The following is a 20369-nucleotide window of genomic DNA, read 5'->3' on the forward strand; positions in this document are numbered from 1 at the left end:
TTGTTCAGATCATTTGGCAGATGAGGACAATAAGGCAAACAGGGTTAAGTGACTTGCCCAGGGTCACACAGTTAGTAAGGGTCTGAAGTCAGAATAGAACTCATGAAGACAAATCTTCCTGATTCCAAGCTAGGTGGGGCTCTCTATCCTCAATGCCAGCCAGCTGTCCCTCTGAGTGTTAGCATCTTCATTTGTGAAATGGGAATAACGATATTTGTGAAAACCTAGCTGACTGGGGAGGTGGTAAGGAACAGATGATCGAATATATGAAATGCACTGTATAATCTTTAAAGTATTCTACAATGACATCAACTGTTGCCGTTATTATAAAGGGATACCCATCCTTAGAACTGGAGCAGCTCCCTCCAAGTTATTTTATCATTCTGTCAGGTTTTCAATTTGTCCTGTGTACCTAATGGCAAGGATTTCAATCACTTATTTATTCAAAGCATAGACTGAGTGAATTAATCAGCTCCACAACAAAAGCCCTCTGGTTCCACTCCTGCTACAGTTTTTGAATAATACATTCAGGGGTTACTGAATTAGGCCTCAAATGTCAAGACATTAATATCAGAAGTTTTAGTTTTATCTCCACATATTTTGACATTTGGAGGATAAGATAATTGGGTATGAACTTCTAGGCAGCTTGGTGCAAAGATTTCTATGGAAATTAGTTAAGTTTCTTTCTTGCAAGTTATATTTTCAAAGATTAAAAGTCTTTAAATTGGACTAATCTCATTATAAATATTGGTAAACAGCATCTACCAATCAGGAGTCTATAATAATGAGATGAGTTTTCATTCTATTCTCACTCTAGAGTGAACTCCTTATGAAATTATAAGGTTAGTTAAAATGATAAAATTTACCATTTATTAAAAAACTCTGTTTTAAAAGTCAGAAAAACTGTACAGTTGGTTCAAAGATCAATTTTTTTAACTTATGGGGCAGAATATCATTATTCTTGAGTATAAAATAAGGACTTCAGTAAAATTCCAACTGAATTTAGAAGTTGATTTATATTTATAGTTAATAAAAGAGGATTTCTATTTGGCTTTTCTGATTCAAGATTTGTTATCTTGATTTATTTTCCTCGATAGCAAATTCCCTAGAGTCAGAGTTTATGTTGAAACTTTTCAAGAAAATTATGAAATTAAATCCCCTAAAAGAAAAACAAAAAACTGACCCATCATACATAGATTGTAAGCTTTGGGTGACCCTGCTCTTCCAAGCCAGCAAATATTTCCCACAGTGAATGAGATGAGGTTGCCTAATCTTCATTCTGGCAGATATTTGTTTTGTTTGGTCTTGTTTAATTTTTTTAAAAATTTCTTTAAGGTTATGGGGTTAAGTGACTTGCCCAAGGTCACATAGCTAGGCAATTATTAAGTGTTTGAGACCAGATTTGAACTCACGTCCTCCTGACTCCAGGGCTGGTGCTCTATCCACTTTGCCACCTAGCTGCCTCCAGACATATGTTTTCAATGTCATTAGCTGTCATTTTTACTATAACATTGCTCCATTTGGCTCTCAAAGTATAAAATGTGAGCATATCATGGTTTCTGTCCTGAGCACTATTCCTAGGGAAAAGAAACTTTTTAAAATCATTGGTTTGAAAAAAAAACCCAAACCCCCCCAAAATCCAAAACAATAATAACAACAACAAAAGCATTGCTTTGTCATCTTTAAGACTACTTCTCCTGAATGGAATGTAAAATGTAGAGTCTTAGATGAGACAACCATATGGTAGTGTGTCAATAGCACTGAGGAAATTTAAAAAAACATAAACCCATAATGGGGCCATAGGATATTAATACGCTAATGGCAAGTGGAAAAATCAACTATATTTCATCACCCTGGAACCATAACTACAAATACATTAAAGCCTCAGTGTGCACCCAAATAGTAATGGTAGAAGCTAAAGGAATAATTTACTTGATCTAACAAATGATATAACAGATTTAAGGGCTAAGGAATAAAAAAAAGTCAGGACCAGGACAATGTGCTAGCAAATCAAAATCTGAATAAACTTACTGCTCTCTCCCACTTTTTTTTGGTTTCTACCCTTGCCTTCTCCCTCAGGGTACAAGCTACTGCTATTTAAGGAAAGACATTAAATTTCCATGGCATCAGGCCTCCCAAATCCCTGTCCAACACACTAAAGCAGTGCCTGCAATCACTAGTTAGGAGTCAGTGATTCAGAAACTACCTGGTTACATATAATTACTTCTAAAATTACTTAGATCTTTCAACTGTGTTTACAGTTATCAGTTCATGGGAAATGAGCTCCATTTATAGATGTAAGATATCTCCATCCATTAATCAGTTTGATTTTCATAACAAGTTGTAAGATTTTGAAAGGCATTATAAGTATTACATTCTAATAGAAACAGAGCATCCATTTAGAGATTCAAGTATGCAAAAATTTACTACAGTGTGGCAAATATTTTGAACCTGGGATCATACATTTCTAAGCAATATGTTTTATGGGGGGGGAATTGTTGAAGATTTACATACAAACATTTTGAAATGCATCAATTCTTCAGTCATCTCTATTACCTAAAGTGCTTAGCACAATCCTATAAATTGTAGCTTTTATTATTATTATTATTATTATTATTATTATTATCCAAATACAGGTGAGTGAAGATTTAAATGGATTCAGGGAAAAAGAAAAGAAGGTACCTAAGGGAATCTCAGGGTACCAGCTTAGTAAAACCAATTCTGTACTGCCCATCAGGGGATTTTCTATGAGGTTTTGCCAGGAACTTCTTGCTGCTTTTGGAAAATAGACACAGTAGAGACAGGGTTCAGCTTGCATCTACCAACTATGTCAAAAGCTCTTTAAAGATGCTTAGGAAACAAGAAGCAATAGGAAATTAAGAGAGTACCAGACTTACATGACTTTTGAGGGACATTCAATCATTAGAGGTGTAAGGGATAATTTTCCTTGCTAAAGACAATTAACTCCATGGGTACTAACTAGTGAGAAGATTATTTTTCTAAACTATTTTTTAAAAAACTATCAAGCATTTATCTTCTCCCCTCCTCCCCTAAAAAAGAAACAGAGAAACCTTGTAACAAAAATGTAATGGTCAAGCAAAAACAGAAATTCCCCAAATGGCCATGTCCAAAATTGTCTCATTCTTCATATTTCATTGCCTAGGAAGAGGGTAGCATTATTCATTATCAGTCCCCCTAGAACTGTAGTTGAGCATTACTTTGATCAGAGATTTCGGGTCTTTCAACTGTTTATTTTTACAACATAGTCATTATCATGTAAATTGTTTTCCTGATTCTTAGTCAGCTTAGATATAATTGACCCTCTAAATTAGGGGTTTTTCACTTTTTTTTTGTTATACACAAACCCCCTAGCTAGTCCACAGAAGGTTATGGATCCTTTCTCACAATACCATTTTCAAAGGCATAAAATAAGCTATATAAGATTACAAAGGAAACCAATTATATTAAAATGCAATAACCAAAATATTTTTTAAGAATTCAAGTTCATGGACCACATATTAAAAACCCTCTGATCTAAATAGAATGTTTGAGAGCAAAAACAAATGCTTACATAATTCAAAAGTACTTGGTGACTGAAATCATCAACTGATTGATGTCAATTTGGAAGGAGATTTTTACTAGGAGTGTGTCTCAGGCTTGTCTGTGAGTACTTTGCTGCTTTGGGACAGCTTAGTTTGAGTTATCACAGTTTAGATGGGCCATTCAGTGTACAGTAGAAAACATCCAGAGCAGGGCAAGCAGGACAGTTAAAAATCTACATCATAAAAGGCTCAGTTGAACTGGGAATATTTGACCTAAAATAGAGATTCAGCGGGGACAGGATGGCTGTCTTCCAGAATCCAAAAGTTTATCAAGTAGAGGGTTGAGATTGGTGCTGTTTAGCTTCAGAGGGAAGAGCGAGGGACAATGGGTGGAAGTTGGAAGAAAGGCAAACTTGGACTGGAAGTCAGGGAAAACTTCCTATCAGAGCTCTCCCAATGTGCAATGCCCTGCCTAGGATATGGTGGACTCCTCTTAGTTGGAGGTCTTCAAAAAAGAGGCTAGATGACCACTTCTCAGGTATGTCATCGGGAAGTGTTGTGAGTTAGGCTGTATACATATGGAGATCTCTTTAATTTTACAATCTGCTAATATTTAAATTCATTTGAGCTACCTTCTCTGTTAAGTCAGAAATTGGAATAGACAAGGGATAATTAATTCAATTATTTTGATGGATAGATTTGTTTGTGCCATACAGGACCAGTACTTTTCCTATGGGATCTAGGAACCTGTATACAATTTTTAAATTCATTTGTTTTTAATGTTACTATAGAAAGCTTAAATCCTTAGGGAACCTTCATCCAATAGAGAGATTATATCCATCCCTGTCTGCCTTTTTCTCATAGCTCCCCAAGAGGGTAAACAGAAAGAAGGGGGAGGAGGGAGGAAGCCACAACAAAGAATGAAACAAAAACAAAAAGATAAAACAAACTCATTTTTCTTCTTGATGTTTACTTAGATTGGAAGCAGAGTTTCTAGCTCAAATATGATTTGGGGATAATTGTGAATTTTAGCTATTCTTATTTTCCTAAAAGTTAAAAATGTTTTTTATATAATTATAAAATGTCATATAAATTATATTATATATTATGAAATTGTAAAATTATAATAATATGATAATTTAAAAGTTTGTCTCTGGAAAAATTTATATGGTAAGAGTTTCATGAGGTCAAATTTTACTTTGGAGGTGAGGGAAAAGGAAAGCCAATCCGAATTAGAAGATAAGATTGAACAAAGGGTAAGAGAGTATTGTCTGGATGACAATTTCTGTTCTCTTCCCTATCTAGTCCTGTTTTACCAATTTCAGATATTTCATTTTTATCACTTTACCCAGGGATGGGTAACAGAGTCATGCTAATCAAATACATGGGAGTCTTGTGCATAAACAAAAAATGATCATTTATTAATTTATAATAGAAACCATGACTCAAAAGCTAACATACCCTTTTACAGCGGCCATTTCTAATTCAACTCAATAAGCATTAATTCATTCATGTAAGCTTGGTCAGGGCACCCCCTTCTGGTCAACCTGGGAAGCCTGATTAATAGCAAAATATCATTTGATGAGTATGACACAAAAAATAAAAAAAAATTGCATATTAAGCAGTGGAAGCTTTGGTAAAAATCCATTCCTGCTACTGGACTGCCTACCATATGGTTTGGAGCAATTTTAGGTAATGGTCACTCAAAACAGGTCCTTAATCTCTAGTTTTTGTTTTTTGGGGATCCTCTCTTCTTGAAGTTGCATTATGTTATTCTTCCAACATATTTACAAGTTGAAATGTCCAATTTAATAATTCCATCTATTATCAATTATAACCATGACCCATTATCCATTGGTTACTAATAATTAAGGAAGTAGTACTCTGGTTGTCTATAAAAAGGGCACTGAATTTTAACTCAAGAGGCTTACATCCTATCCTAATGATTAGTTTTGTGGTCATAGGCTCACTATGCTCAGCTTCCACACCTGTAAAATGACAGTATTTATAATACTTTTTGTGAAATAAGGTAAAATTGGACTATTGCCTTCACAAATGCTTCCTTTGGAGCTTACTGTAACAAAACTGGTCTCAAATATGCCTCTGGTCCTCCGTCTTGGGATGGACCCTAAAACATTCTATAATTGCCAGTTAGTAACTGACACTTAACACAATTATTTCATCTAGCCCTGACCACATCCCTGTAAGGTAAGATCACTACACACACTTTGATCCCTGTTTTGCATTTGGAGAAACTGAGACTCTAAGACATTGGTGACTTGCTCAGAGTGACACAGACAGCAATACTCTGAAATGAGAAGACTCGGGTCTTCCTAGCTCCAGCACCAGTAATGAGTCTGATATATTATACTACCAATTAGTATCTCATTGTTAGACCACTGTCTATTTAGTATAGTAAAGAAACTAATGAAGAGATTACTTTCAAAGAAGTGCCTACTTGTGTCAGCAAAAGGGTATTGTCTACTGTGGCCCTTTTGAGGAATGGTTTTGATTAATAAAAAGAAATTTGAAACACTATGTCATTGTTTGGTTAGTTATGCTCTAAATGGTACTTGTAGAATACTTGAAAATTGTTTTTCTTAAATAGTGAAAATAATTTTATTGTTCCTCCCACCCTTACCTTCCTTCTGGTAGGAGGGTGGGTGAAGAAAGGGAGAGAAGGAAAAGCAATCTGATTATCGTGATTAATGTATTTTGCAAATACCCTTCATTAAAAAAAAACACAAAATGAAATTGTTATCCTAATTTGGAAATGTTTTCCAAAGGACTGAAGGGTAGGTTTACACACTTAAAGATTTATAAAAGTTAAACAACAATGCTCCCCAAAATTAAATGTATATTGAATTGTATGGATCATTACTGCATAGTGGAGGAAGAGCTGGCCTCAGCATGAGGAAGACCTGGGTTCAACTTCCCTCTATGGGATTCTAGAAGTTACTTATACTTTTCTGTACCCTCAAGCAACTCTGAAAGTCTAGAATAACATCAGGCATTTTGCATTGGGAGATATTTCCTCCCCCTATAAAAGCATGCACAGGGTACCAGAGAAATTCCATTTTTATTTAAACTATACAGTAGACAGAATGCTAGGCATAGAATGAGGAAGACTCATCTTCCAGCATTCAAATCTGGCTTCAGATACTTCCTAGCTGCACTTAACCTGTTTTCCCTCAGTTTCCTCATCTGAAAAAAATTAACTAGAGAAGAAAATGGCAAACTGCTCCAGTAGTAGAAAAACCTAAATGGGGCAACAAAGAGTCAGTCACAACTAAGTGAACAACAACAGATAAAATAAATAACTTGAAATTATCACTTTGGTAAATCTGATTCATCAAATTCTTATTTCTTATAGTATAATAAACATATTTTACATAGGAAAGTTGTAAAATCTTTGAGGTCAGGGGCTAACCCTTATTTATGCTTACATTTATCCAACACATTGAATGTACATAATAACAGGTCCTTCACAAAGGTTTGACAAATGAATAGATGCTGACATAAGAAATGATCCTAGACATAAGTAATACATGCACACAAAAGAGCAAAGTGATAAATGATGAGGAAACCATAGACTCCATCAGTAAGTTTTATGTTTTACATTTAGTTTTCTAGTGTGGAGAACTCATTTGAGTCACAAGAAAAGACAGGATGGGTACTTAAAGGTATCTTTAGAATCAAAGAAAATGAAAACCTACACTTTTCATGAAGTATACAGGTATTATATAACAGGAGTCCCGGAATGGGAGAGTGTGCTGTTGAATGTAGGTAGTTGTGTTTGTTGCTTGGGTCTGTTGAAGGGTAAAGCGTGGGGAGAGGTTAAGGGGAGATCTATTGTTCTGTGCAGATGACACTAGAGTGGCCCACAAAATTGATATTAATTAATCTGCATTAAAATTTGCATTAAGGAAAGAAAATTCCCTCTGTATTTTTTACTTGGTCCATGTAATCAGTTTCAATAGAATCTGATGGAAAATTTCAATAACAAAAAATGCATTCTTTTCTGTAATCTAGACAACATTGAAAGGTTTAGGTTTTTTAAAAGATTCTTAAGACGTTAAGAATAATTTCTTGTTTTTAAAAAAGATATTTCTTCCCTTCAATTAGAGAACCTATCTAAACCTATCTAACCCTATCTAAATCAGGGATTCATAATCATTCTGGTGTTATGGACACCTTTGGCAGTGTTCAGGGAAGCCTGAAGACTCCTCAGAATAACTGTTTTAAATGCACAAAAATAAAATGTATATTGTAATCAAAGGAACAAAGATACTGAAATAAATTATTAAAATATTTTAAAAGCAAATTCACAAATCACAGATTAATAACTACTAAATGAAAGACTTTTTTTAATCAAGCAACATTTTTTAAAACATTAAAGACATTAGAGCCATAAGTAAGCAGCAATACTATTAATAAATAGCCAAGACAGTTAGGTAGAATACTAGGCCTGGAGTCAGGAAGATCCCTGTTCAATCCAGGCTCAGACACTTATTGTCTGACCCTGGGGCAAATCACTTGACCCTCTATTTATTTGCCTCAGATTCCTCAACTGTAAAATAAGAATATCAGCACCTACCTTAAAGGGCAGTTGTGAAGATCAAATGAATATCTATGAAGTATTTAATGTTAGCTTAGTATTAGCATCAGCAGTAGTGGTAGTTGTACTTTAAAGTTTATAATGTGCCTTAATGTAGGTACTTACATTATCTCATTTGAGTTCCATAATAGATATCTGTTAATAGTTATAGGTAACCTTTATTTTCCTTTTGTTGATAAAGACTCTGAGGTTTACAGAAATGAAAACATTTCATTTTTAAGGACCATGATTTTTTTCTCCCATATAGTTAACTGTCAATTTATCTCACAGCTGTTGAAATTTTTTAACTCAAAAGTTATGGGACCCCTTCTTGGAATAATGTTTTTAAATAATAGAAGGAAATATTAAATTTTCATTAGAGCTTAGTGAAAAATCAAGATTATTTTTCCTTATCCAAATTCAAGAACTTCCTTCGGTCTGTAGAGTCCAAGTTAATAATTCCTGGTTTATCTACTGTTCCATTAGTACTTCTTTTTTGCTTTTCTTCAGTCACTTCACACACACAAACACCCACACACCCACACACCATGGAATGCCAATTCTCAAAGTTTCAGTAATGGGCATAAATTCAATTCAATAAATATTCAGGATTAAGTCTAACTCTAATGCCCTATTCTGGCAAGGAAGTGATTGATTTCTTGAGGAAGCCAATGGAAGCTAGGAGCTGGCAGGTTCTATTATACTACAGAAGCTGAACATATGGGTCCTATAACAAATCATGTCTAATTTCCAAGGACCAAGAACAGAGGACCTTATTACTGGCCGGCCGACCACATGGTGATGAATTCTTTGGCTACAGCAAACCTCTGAAACAAGGGTTGCCATTTTGTACTTGTGCAACATGGCCATTGGTCCTGTGCTTGTACCTTCTCTTTCTTCAATCATGTCAGCATGTCAGCAAGTAGAGGAAAAGGTGTAGAGGGTACTACAAATCACAGATTTTCAATCATCTTCAATACTGAAGCCTATTGACAACACTCCTAATGTAAGATTCTTTGTCTAGTAAGGATATGAATCAAATCAATCTTGCATTTCTTACATTGAATAAAAACTAAAGAGGAAGTAAGTCATCTTTCCATTTAGCTATAGCAGGTTCTCCTTGGATGAAGAGAGAGGGGGGGAAAAATGAGTTTTGTGTTCATTCAAAGGCAAAAAGAAAGGAATGTCATCTCATTAAGAATTATGTCATCCAATCTACACTGGTCATTTGCAAAAAAAGATCATTATCAAAGTTTAAAACAGGGTTTCCTAATCATTTTGTGTTATGGACCCATCTGGTGAAGCCTATCAAGCCCTTCTAAGAATACCATTTTTATTGTATAAAATAGATAGAATTACAAAGGAAATTCATTCTACTTGAAATGCTATTACTGGGAATGGACCAGTAGATGGTCTAGTAAAGCACTGACCCTGGAGTCAGGAGGACCTGAGTTCAATTCCAGTCTTAGACACTTGATACTTACTAGCTGTGTGACTTTGGGCAAGACAGTTAAACCACATTACTTTGTAAAAACAAACAGAAAGTAATTCTATTATTGGAACATTTTAAAAAAGAAGTTCATGGTCATTAAGTCAAAACTCCCTGGTTTAGAGGATACAGGGGCAGGGAAATTAAATGAAGAACCTTAGACCCTTAAAATTATATCAATATATATTAAAATAGACTGTGGTGACTTCAATGAAAAGGCATAAGAAAGGGGGAAAATTGGAAAATATATTCAAGAGTAATGAAGGAGAAAAGTCAAAGGTTTGTAGACTACATAGCAGTATCACATCTAGATGCCATGAATACTATTTTCAAGAAAAAGAAAGTATTAGATATGGACAGCATAATATCACAAAAATAAATGAAGCTGCTTTTATGTTAGGATAAAGGAAATGACTGATCATCAATTTGGGAGTGATTTTCAAATCAGTACTTTATGTATAGTCAAACCACTAACATGTTAGAAGAAAGATAAAAATTAATGTGAAGTTCAAAGAAAGAATAAAACAATGTGATGTCTTGTCCAACTGAAACCAACTTTAACCTGACCTATTTAAGTGAGTGTAACACAAGTTGACATACACTTCCCAAGGAAGCATAATCAATGTAACTTCAATTGGTGGAGGTATCATGGCAGAGTAGCTAGAGAGCTGAACTCCAAAACATGAAGACTTAAATTCAAGTCATGTAATGTCTATGTGACCCTGGGCACATCACAACTTTTGAGTGCCTCAAGGAAATAATTAAAATTGTCAGTTGTTCATGAGGTGATGATCTACATTACTGATAGTGTTCTTATCTAGAGTTCCCTATACCAAGTAAATTAAAGACTGTCAAAAAAAAGTACAAGATTTCTTGGGCACTGTACAGGATATAATGATAAATAATTCATGGACCCAAATCTCAAGGACTATATCACAGGACTTCAAGTATTTAGAAAAATGATTAGAATATAAAAATAAATTTAAGAAATAAATGTAAGAAAAGTACAAAATACAATGAAAATTCAGAAGAGAGAAAAGAGATCACTTGGGGCTTAGGATGACCAAGGAAGGTTACCTTGGAGGTAGCACTTCAGAAGCTCATGAAAGAGAGGGTTGACTTCAGTATGAGAGGGGAAAGAACAGATAAAAGCAAGGAATTGAAGGAGGAAAAAATTACTGCCAACTTTAGAAGATGATAAATAATCCTGATTAACAGGAATAGGATGGGATAGGGCTCAGTGAGTAAATTGGGTTAGTAGAGGAAAATCTGAAAGTGGGGAATTACTGTGATTGCCTCAGCAAAGAATAACTAGATCTAAATAACAATGTTAGTAGCAGAAATGGAAAAGAGAAGATTATATTAAGAGACACTACAGAGACAGAAATGATGGAAGCTGATTTGGAAGAAGGGGAGGAAAGGGGTCAAAGAGAACTCCATGATTTTGAACATTGATGAAAGATAACCAGAGATGGGTGACCCTTTTTCATACTTGTCAAACTCAATATTGCCCAGCCCAGATTAAATGCAAAATAAACAAAAATACAATAAAGATGATTTTAATTTATGGTTTTCTAAGTCAATGTATCATTGCAGAGATCCATTTCTATTTGAGGCTGATACCACTGCTTTAACAAAAATAGGAATATCAAAAATCACAAACAGTTTTTGTGGAAATAAGACTACAACTTTAGAACTGCTGAATTTAAAATTGTGATGAAATTATTGCTAAAGAGAGAGTTTCCATTGGTCATTAAAAGCTATTTCCCTGGAGTTCAGGAGAACAATTAGTACTAGAGATATAGACTTTGTGGCCTTCCACATGGCTGTAACAGAATATAAGCTCGTATAGGATCTAAGTTCCTGAAAGGCACAGACTCTTATTTTTGTATTTGAATTTCTAAGCATCTAGCCCAGCATTTTGTGCAGATTAAAGATTTAATAGATGTTAATTTAAAAAAAATCAGACCTCAAATCCACTTAATTATAATATTTGACATTTTTTTTCAGTTTGATAGATGAGTTTATGGCATTAATAAAGGCAGCATCTAGATTAGGAATTCAAATCATTTATCTATACCTATAGATCCCCTTCTCCTTCATAGTGAGTATTCTGAAAGAAAAATTAAATTAGAAACATTCTTTTAGGAACTGTGATTTCATACCCCAGGCAGCTCTCAAAGACAATTTCATACAGATGAACAGCTAAGTTACCATGCATTAGTGGATGTTTGTATATTATAATCAAATTAAAAATTGCTAATTTAATTATGAACATTTTGATTGAAGTTTTCTAGTTTCATTTGATTTGCCTCTCCCTTGAAATCTTTTCACTGCCTTATTTTTAAATTAATTTTTCCTCTACATTTTCACTCCACTGTCTATTCCTTGCTTTCACCCTCTTTGCCTATTTCTTCCTCTGGGAATTCTTTTACTTCCTCTCTTATTTAGATTTTTTTCCAGTATATACCCAACCAAAATTTCATGCTTTTGTATCACCAGTTACTGTCTCATTTTAAATGGAGCACATTATGGTGGTTGCTAGGGGATGTCACTCATTTATTCTTCACTGAGGCAGAAATAGTCCTACATTTCTCTGGCTAGCATTAACATAATTCTCTAAATTGATTACAAAGGCATGACTTCAGGTCCTTTGCCAGATGTTATACTGTTATACAGAGCAGCCAAGGCTTACATAACTGTTACTAAAACCAAATCTTGCTTTCATTTGCTGACCACTGGAAAACTTGGTACAAAAATCATCACTCCAATAATACCCTGAATACTTAGCACAGTGATTGTGAACTGGGTCATATCCAATACAATGACATCTCATTAGGTTGTATGTGTAATTTCTGTTTATGCAGTATGTATACATATACTTGGATATTTATACACATACATACACACACACACACACACACACACACACACACACACACACAATTTTTGTCTGCTTAGCCCATAAATACCATGCTATAGTCAAATAACTAGACTGTCAGGTTAAAATTTATCTGATCATCCAAATGAATATTTTTAATATTTATTCTATATCCACCATTTTATAAGTTCAATTATCTTTTATGCAGATTACTTACCAACCTTGGACAAGTCACTTCCCTATTTCTTCATTTTCAATATGAAGCAGTTGGTTTTGATGATCTCTCAATTCCCTTCCAACTCTAAATCTATGATCTTCCCATCCAAAAAAAGGCGCTCTTCCCTAACTTCCCTGTTCTGTAAGAGGCACCATTTCATCCAGCAACCCATTTAAAAACGTTTCTTAATCATTCTTGATTCCTGTTCTCTCCATGTCCTATCATCAAATTTGGTTTGGTGAATCATTCCCATATTGCCTTTTCAATAATCAATCATTAATCAACCAATACGTATTTATCATGTGGGCATTGTGATAAATTCTAGGGATACAAAAAGAGATAAAATACCATTTCTGCCATCAAGGAGCTCACAATCTAAATTGCTACCCTCAGTAATGTCTTCTATACAGTACATTCCTAACTTATCTCCTCTCAGCCTGTCTATTCCTTTTTTAATCCATCTTATATATCACTGATATACTTATTTTAGAAAAGTGATCCTGCCACTTAAAGTTTCAAGAAACTTGCCAGTTCTCTACTAAATAGAAGCCTTATCTCATTAACTGGGCATTTAAAATCCTATATAATCTCTAAAATTTTCCAACATCTTTCATTATATATATATATATTCAATTATCCAAACAAATTCCCTCTCTACTCCTTTATGTCCTTCTTTCCCATCTTCTCCACCTAATATGCCTTTATTTTTCCATTTCCATCTGTCAAAATCCTATATTGAGATTCAGTCAAAGGTCATTTCCTCCTCTAGTCTTACCAGACTTCCTTCTAATAGTTCTCTACAACTCTCAATTATGGGCACATAAAACAGAAGACAAACACTGATACTACATTCCCTGCATTATAAGACCACATTTAAAAGGATTTGTAAAAAGAAATTCAAAAGTTTGTCCTGCTGATGAACCTTTCTACTGAGAACAAGATACTATACCCCATTGCCTAAAATAAAAAAGGAAGGCGCCTATTTTCTCATCTTGTCCCTACTCCAAAAGTGTCAGCCAAGAATCGAAGTTCCATCTGTGCCAGTCAGATAAGAATTTCAATCATTGACATCCTCTATTTATTTTGTAAGCAAAATTAGCTCTCATGAATAACTTGACTTATAAGATGAAGGAAGTACAAAGAGCTAACATTCATAGGTTACAGAAAAAGCCAACAGCCCTGAGTCATGATGCAAAGTCAGAGGGGAAATCAAGTTCCCAGAAGTGACTGTAGGGACAATAGAAGGAACCAATGAAATTTCACATCCATGCTGTTCTCTCCCTTCTCAAGTTTTCATAAAGTAATTTTTGTTTGGATCTCTTCTTTATGCAATCACCTTCTTAATGTTTAGTATGCTTATTTATGCTTTTTTGTGGGTTGTGTGGCTCTTATCAGATCTCTTTGACTAAAAATTGTGAGCTGTATAAAATTTTAAGATGAAGGTTAAAAGTTAATATCATAGTGCTTATCTTTTCAATGACTGGCAGAAGGGAGAGAGAATTTGAAATTCAATTTAAAAAATATATGTTAAAATAAAGTTGTGAAGAGGTATTGACCCTGCATTGGTATAGGGAAATCAAAGATCCAGCCCAAATTTTATTTTTATATCACAGTATACTGTCACTCAAAAGAACATAAGCTTATTCTCAAAAGCAGATATTACATTAAATCTTTGTGTATCTCTAGAGCTTAGCAATACCTTGCTCATTCATTTTGTCTAGATATGTGATTTCATCTAGGTGGGAAGTTCCTGGTATAGAAAATCCCTCACCAACCTGGACTATAACCTTTCCAACTAATAGTCTTCAGGATTGCTTGGAGATTCAAAAAATTAGGTAACTTTTCTATTTTCACATAGCAAGTACACTTTGAAGTCAAAATTTGGACCTGTTCTTTCTGACTCCAACTCCTGCACACATCACAGAGCCTCTCACATCACACACAACATAGTAGGTATAAATGAGTAAAAATGACATCTTCAAAAATGTCAAAAGATTTAGATTTTTTCAGTGTTATTAAGTAATTTAAGTTTTCTTAGTTTTTTTAAAAAGGGGACCATGCCACAGGATATTGGAGGTCATATCCAGCTCTTAAAGTCTGCTATCTATAATTTTTATTGACAGAAGGAAACTTAACAGCAATTTCTCTAGCTGTTCAGTATTTCTTCCACACTTTTCTTATAGTTTCCTTTCATGATTTGTAGCCTCTTCACCCCACTTACCCGCATTTCAAAAGTTAAATCAATCCCTTGGGTTCCCTACTTCTTTTACTATTTTTTACATCAACTCACCTGCTTGCCATATCCAGAAAACCCTGGAGTCATTGGCATAATGAAGCTTCTTTCCATAGCAACAGTTGCTAGCTAGACCGTGAAATGAATACCAACTTGAAGAAATCATTTTACGGGGTTTTTTTCAGTCAGTGATGTTGAGACATTTCATGATGACATTAATATTAATTATCTTTCTTTCTAGCAAACTGATAGAATTCCTAATATATCAGAACAAGACTAAGGACAAAAATTAAAACAAATCAGGAAAGCATAGAAAGGGTTCTTGTGGTTCAGTTGAATTCAACTACTCTTTATCAAGCACTGCCATTTTCTAGGCATTCTGTGAAGTACAATGAAAGGGACAAAGTTTAGATTGGACCCAGTCCCTGCCCTTGTGGACCAGTTCAACAGGATAACTGGAAGGAGCACTGGAAAGGCACACAGTCATCTGCTAGATCAAAAGTGGAGAAGGACTCCCTACCTTAGAAGAAATGGGCAGGAAAGAAATTGAATACTTTACATAGGAGGTAGTATTTGTTTACAAGAAACACACTTGAAACAGTGACACACAAAGTAAAGGTAAAGACTGGAGCAGAATCTATTATGCTTTAGCTGAAATTTTAAAAAACTGGGTAGTAATCCCATTCTAAGAAAAAGCAAAAACAAAAATAGTCATAGTTAAAAGAGATAAGGATGGAAACTACAACTTGCTAAATACAAGTCATTCCCCAACTGATAAATGGTCAAAGGATATGAAGAAGTAGTCTTCAAAAGAAGATATCAAAACTATCTGTAGGAAGAAGAAATGTTCTAAATAATTTTTGATTAGAGAAATGCAAATTAAATCAACCCTGAGGCACATCTATCAGGTTGGTTAATATGATCAAAAAAAGAAAAAGAAAAATGATAAATGTTGGAGAAGATGTGGGAAAATTGGGACACAATTCCCTTTTGGTGAAGCTGTGAACTTATCTAATCATTCTGGAGAGCAATTAGAAAGTAAACCCAAAGAACAACCAGACTCAGCATATTCTTTGATCCTGCAATACCACTACTAGGTTTGAATCCCAAAGAGATCATAAACAAGGAAAAAGGATACACATATGTAAAAATATTTTAATAGTCTTTAATATGGTGGCAAAATATTAGAAACTGCAGAGATGCCCATTAATTGGGAAATGGCTGAACAAGCTGTGGTATATGAAAGCAATGGAATACATTGTCCAGTGATGAGCAGATAGATTTCACAAAAATCTGTGAAGATCTGTATGAACTGATGCAAAGTTAAATAAGTAGAATGAGGAAAACATTGCACATAGTATCAGCATCATTGTGCTCTAATCGATTATGAATGAATGAATGACTCAACTTTCTCAGCAATATAATACTATTTAAATCCAGATAAAGAATTGATGGACTCTGAATGCAGATTGAAGCATACATCTTTTACTTCATTCTTTTTTGTTCTTTGTTTCTTTTGATTGATTTTTTCTTTCACAACTATGGCTAATATGGAAATATGTTTTACATGATTTCATATATATAACCTATATCAAACTGTCTACCATTTTAGGAAGAGGGAGGGGGTGGAAGGGAGGAAAGGAGTAAAATTTGAAACTCAAAATCTTGTAAAAATGAATGCTAAAAAAGTCTTGACAGGTCCTTGAGGGAAAAATTACTATTTTAAAAAAAGATGTTGGGGGGGCTGCTAGATGGCACAGTGGATAGAGCACAGGGCCAGGAGTCAGGAGGACCTGAGTTCAAATCCAACCTCAGACACTTAATTACCTAGCCGTGTGGCCTTGGGCAAGCCACCTAACCCCATTGCCTTGCAAAAACTAAAAAAAAAAAAAAAAGATTAAAAGAAAGATGGTAGGAAGGTGAAGAGTGGAATGGAACAATAAACTGCTTTTAAGCACAGAGTTAAGAAAGCGCAGAGCATGGAAAAGTGACAGAAAATAATCGAGTCATCCAGTTTGGTTGAAGTATAGAGTAGATGAATAGTAATAGACATTGCTGGGAAGGTAGGGTGGCCAAAGACAGTTTAAGGCCCTAAACCAAAGGAACAATAACTGACTCCAAGCAAAAAGAGCATTGACCTTGGAGTCAGGAGGAGGAGAGTTCAAATCCAGCCTGACATTTGACATTAGCTGTGTGACCTTGGGCAAGTCACTTAACTCTGATTGCTTCAAGTCCAGGGCTATCTCCAGTCATCCTGATTCATATCTGCTTACTGGACCCAGGTGACACTGGAGGAGATAGTGAGGCTGGTGACACATTCTCTCACTCAAAATCCAATTCACTTGCTCATCATGGCATCACCTCCCTGGTATCATGGTCTTCTTCGAGAATGAAGGACAAATATCATCGAGGCCCTAAAAGGCAGGAAAAGATGGTGTCTAGATCCAGGCAACACTTTTAGACTCTAAGTTGTATTACTGCAGATCTGCAGTGGTAGAAAGGAGTTTCTACACTAGTAGTTCCCTAATGCTGATTAAATCATGGGCTTGGATCATATGCTTATAATCACAGCTGCCAGACATGTAAAGATTAAAACAAAAATGTAAAGCCTATATAGTAGCTATTATCAGTTCTCCACCTTAACTATATTACACTCTCTCTTGGTTTCTCATAAAATTTTAACTTTTCTATCAGCAAAACATTGAAAATTATTTGCAGTCTTCTTGGAAGCTGTGCGATGAAAAAATGCTCAAAAATTCTAAAACTGTAATTTTTATTTTTTTTTATAAAACTGTAATTTTAAACTCTTGATCCAAAGCAGGTATTTGGGGAAAAGAAGATTAATTGGTTATTTATCATAGAAGTGCATTATCTCCCCAAATAGATTCATTTCAAATACTTAACATCATATATTACATTACATTAAACAAATAAAATATGGTTGTTAATCCATATGAAGAAAACTTCTTGAGATCACATTCAAACATAGGTCTTCCTGACTCTTCATAATATTAAAAATGATGATGATGATGATGATGATGATGATGATGGTGCACATTTATAGTGCTTTAAAGTTTGCAAAGCACTCTACAAATATTAATCATTTTATATTTATAACATATATGATACTATCTTCTGAAGATTCAAAAGAATTTATAGGTTATTTTCCTTTTCTTTAAAAGCAGCATGGTGGAAATTTCAGTATAGTGTGAGTCATGCTCCCTTGAACAAATTAATAATTTGTACTCTTTAAAGTGAAATTTAAATTTTTTCATTGAATTAAAAATGCCAAAACTTAAGACAGTGACAAAAGAATTTAACACTTTAGTTTCATGGTGTTCAAAGAGGGAGGAAAAGAGAAAGGAGGGAGGGAGGAAGGGAGGAAAGAAAGAAGGGAGGAAGGAAGGAAGAGTGAGCTTTGTATTGTAAAGGATGATGTCTAAGTTTTAGGCCTTACTGATGGGCTTAGAAATTCTAGACCAGAACTTTCTTCTTATTCTAGGTTTACTTTTACTGATTTTTCAACTTCTATTTGAATTATTGAACACCCTGACCTTCTTTGTCCTTCAGCCTACTGGTAGAACCCTTTCTGGATTCAAAAATCCTCAGTATTGTCATCACTCATTCCTTTTGACCTTTTTTCCTGTGTCATGTACCAGATCCTGTTTTCTAGTTAAAATATTCGTTCTTTCTTCTTCTTTTTCTTCCTAATAAATACACTCCAGATTGGTAAATGTATATACATTAACTGACTTAGGAAAAAGAGCAGTATGCAGAAAAATCATATACAGATATACATATATATATGTATATATACATATATATGTATACACACACACACACACACACACACACACACACACACACACACACACATCTCCCTGCTACAGACTTAATGGTGCCCAAGCTATTTAAGCTGCTCTTTTTTTTCTAATTCAAGTGAAGGAATTTATTTGGGGGTCATGGTCCCTAAGAGTAGGCTGGTTTCCCAAAGGGAGACAGCAACTCAACTGAAGAGAGGGTAAGTTAAACTTTCTCACTAAAGTATTATGGACCATTCTCTTGCCCCCATGCTACTTCTATTCCTCAAGACCAGGCCATATTAGAATCAGCTGAAGGAACTGGGTATGTTTAGCCTAGATAAAAAAAAACCAATAAAATAGGTAGAATCCAGATTTAAAATTTAAAATTTAAATTTAAGTTTGACATTTAAATGTCAAAGCAAAGATCTTATATTTTACCCTTTTAAGAGGCCATATGGAGCCACTGAAAATTTTTGAAAAAGTGAATTCACATCTAAACATTTTTGGAATTAATTTGGCAGCTAATGGAATAGACTAGGAAAATACTAGAATTATTTAAGAAGCTTTTGTAATCATCCAGGTGAGAAATGACGAGGTTCTGAACTAGTATCATAGCTGTGTAATAAAAAGAAGGGAATAGCTTTTTAAACATTGGGGTGATAGTAATATTTGGTAACTATTTGGATGGAGTAGATGAAGCAATCCATGAGAATTTCTTCGGTAATTACTATGTATCAGACACTGTGTTAGGTTCTTAATAATGACTGAAACAATTTCTACTTGGAATGAGTTTCCATTATAATAGGAGAAACAATAACTAGATAACTAGATAGAATAGAATAGAATAGAATAGAATAGAATAGAATAGAATAGAATAGAATAGAACGGAACAGAACAGAACAGAACAGAACAGAACAGAACAGAACAGAACAGAACAGAACAGAACAGAACAGAATAGAAATGCAAACAAATAGTCTATACAAGTAGGTGAATGCAAGGTCCTTTTGGAGGAAGGACCGAAGTGGAGGGGATCAGAACAGCTTCATGCTAAAGATGAGAAAGGTGGTCAACTCACATCACTGGAAGGATGGAGGCATCCTCCAAAAAACAAAAGGGAAACTGGGAGCTAGGTTAGAAATTAGGGGTATTTGAGTAAGAGCATTTTGGAAATCTGGCACAATATACATAGATACATATATATGTACACGCATATGTATGTGTTAAATGTATATGGAGAGAGAGGGAGAAAAAGGCATGGGGGGAAGGAGTGGGGAAAGGGAGAAAGAGAGACAGACAAAGATAAAGAAAGAGAGGGAGAGGACATAAAAAGAGAAAAGGGTCCTGGAAAGAGTCTTTTCACAATCATATTTAATTCATTATAAAGGACCTACTATGTAGAACAGTGCTAGAGACTTTTGGGGATAGTTGATGTTCTCTTAAATGTACCTTTTGCTTTCTTTATCCACAGAACAATAGCAGCTAACATACATATGTGTTACATATGTGTATATATGTGTACACATATGTATCCACACATACACATATATGGGTATGTGTGTATATAACTTTAAGGTTTGCCTAGTGCTTTACATATATTATTTCATTTG

At 34.5% G+C, this 20369-nt stretch overlaps 2 protein-coding genes across 5 annotated transcripts in view; one reads left to right on the plus strand and one right to left on the minus strand.

The window, feature by feature from the left end:
• The window catches only part of RUNDC3B (RUN domain containing 3B), a 120385-nt gene that overhangs the window by 94403 nt on the left and 5613 nt on the right, over window positions 1–20369 (minus strand). The gene's annotated exons all lie outside the window — the stretch shown is intronic.
• The window catches only part of ABCB1 (ATP binding cassette subfamily B member 1), a 199455-nt gene that overhangs the window by 32838 nt on the left and 146248 nt on the right, over window positions 1–20369 (plus strand). The gene's annotated exons all lie outside the window — the stretch shown is intronic.

This window comes from Macrotis lagotis, chromosome 7, assembly GCF_037893015.1.
Source record: "Macrotis lagotis isolate mMagLag1 chromosome 7, bilby.v1.9.chrom.fasta, whole genome shotgun sequence".
Taxonomy (NCBI): Eukaryota; Metazoa; Chordata; class Mammalia; order Peramelemorphia; family Peramelidae; genus Macrotis; species Macrotis lagotis.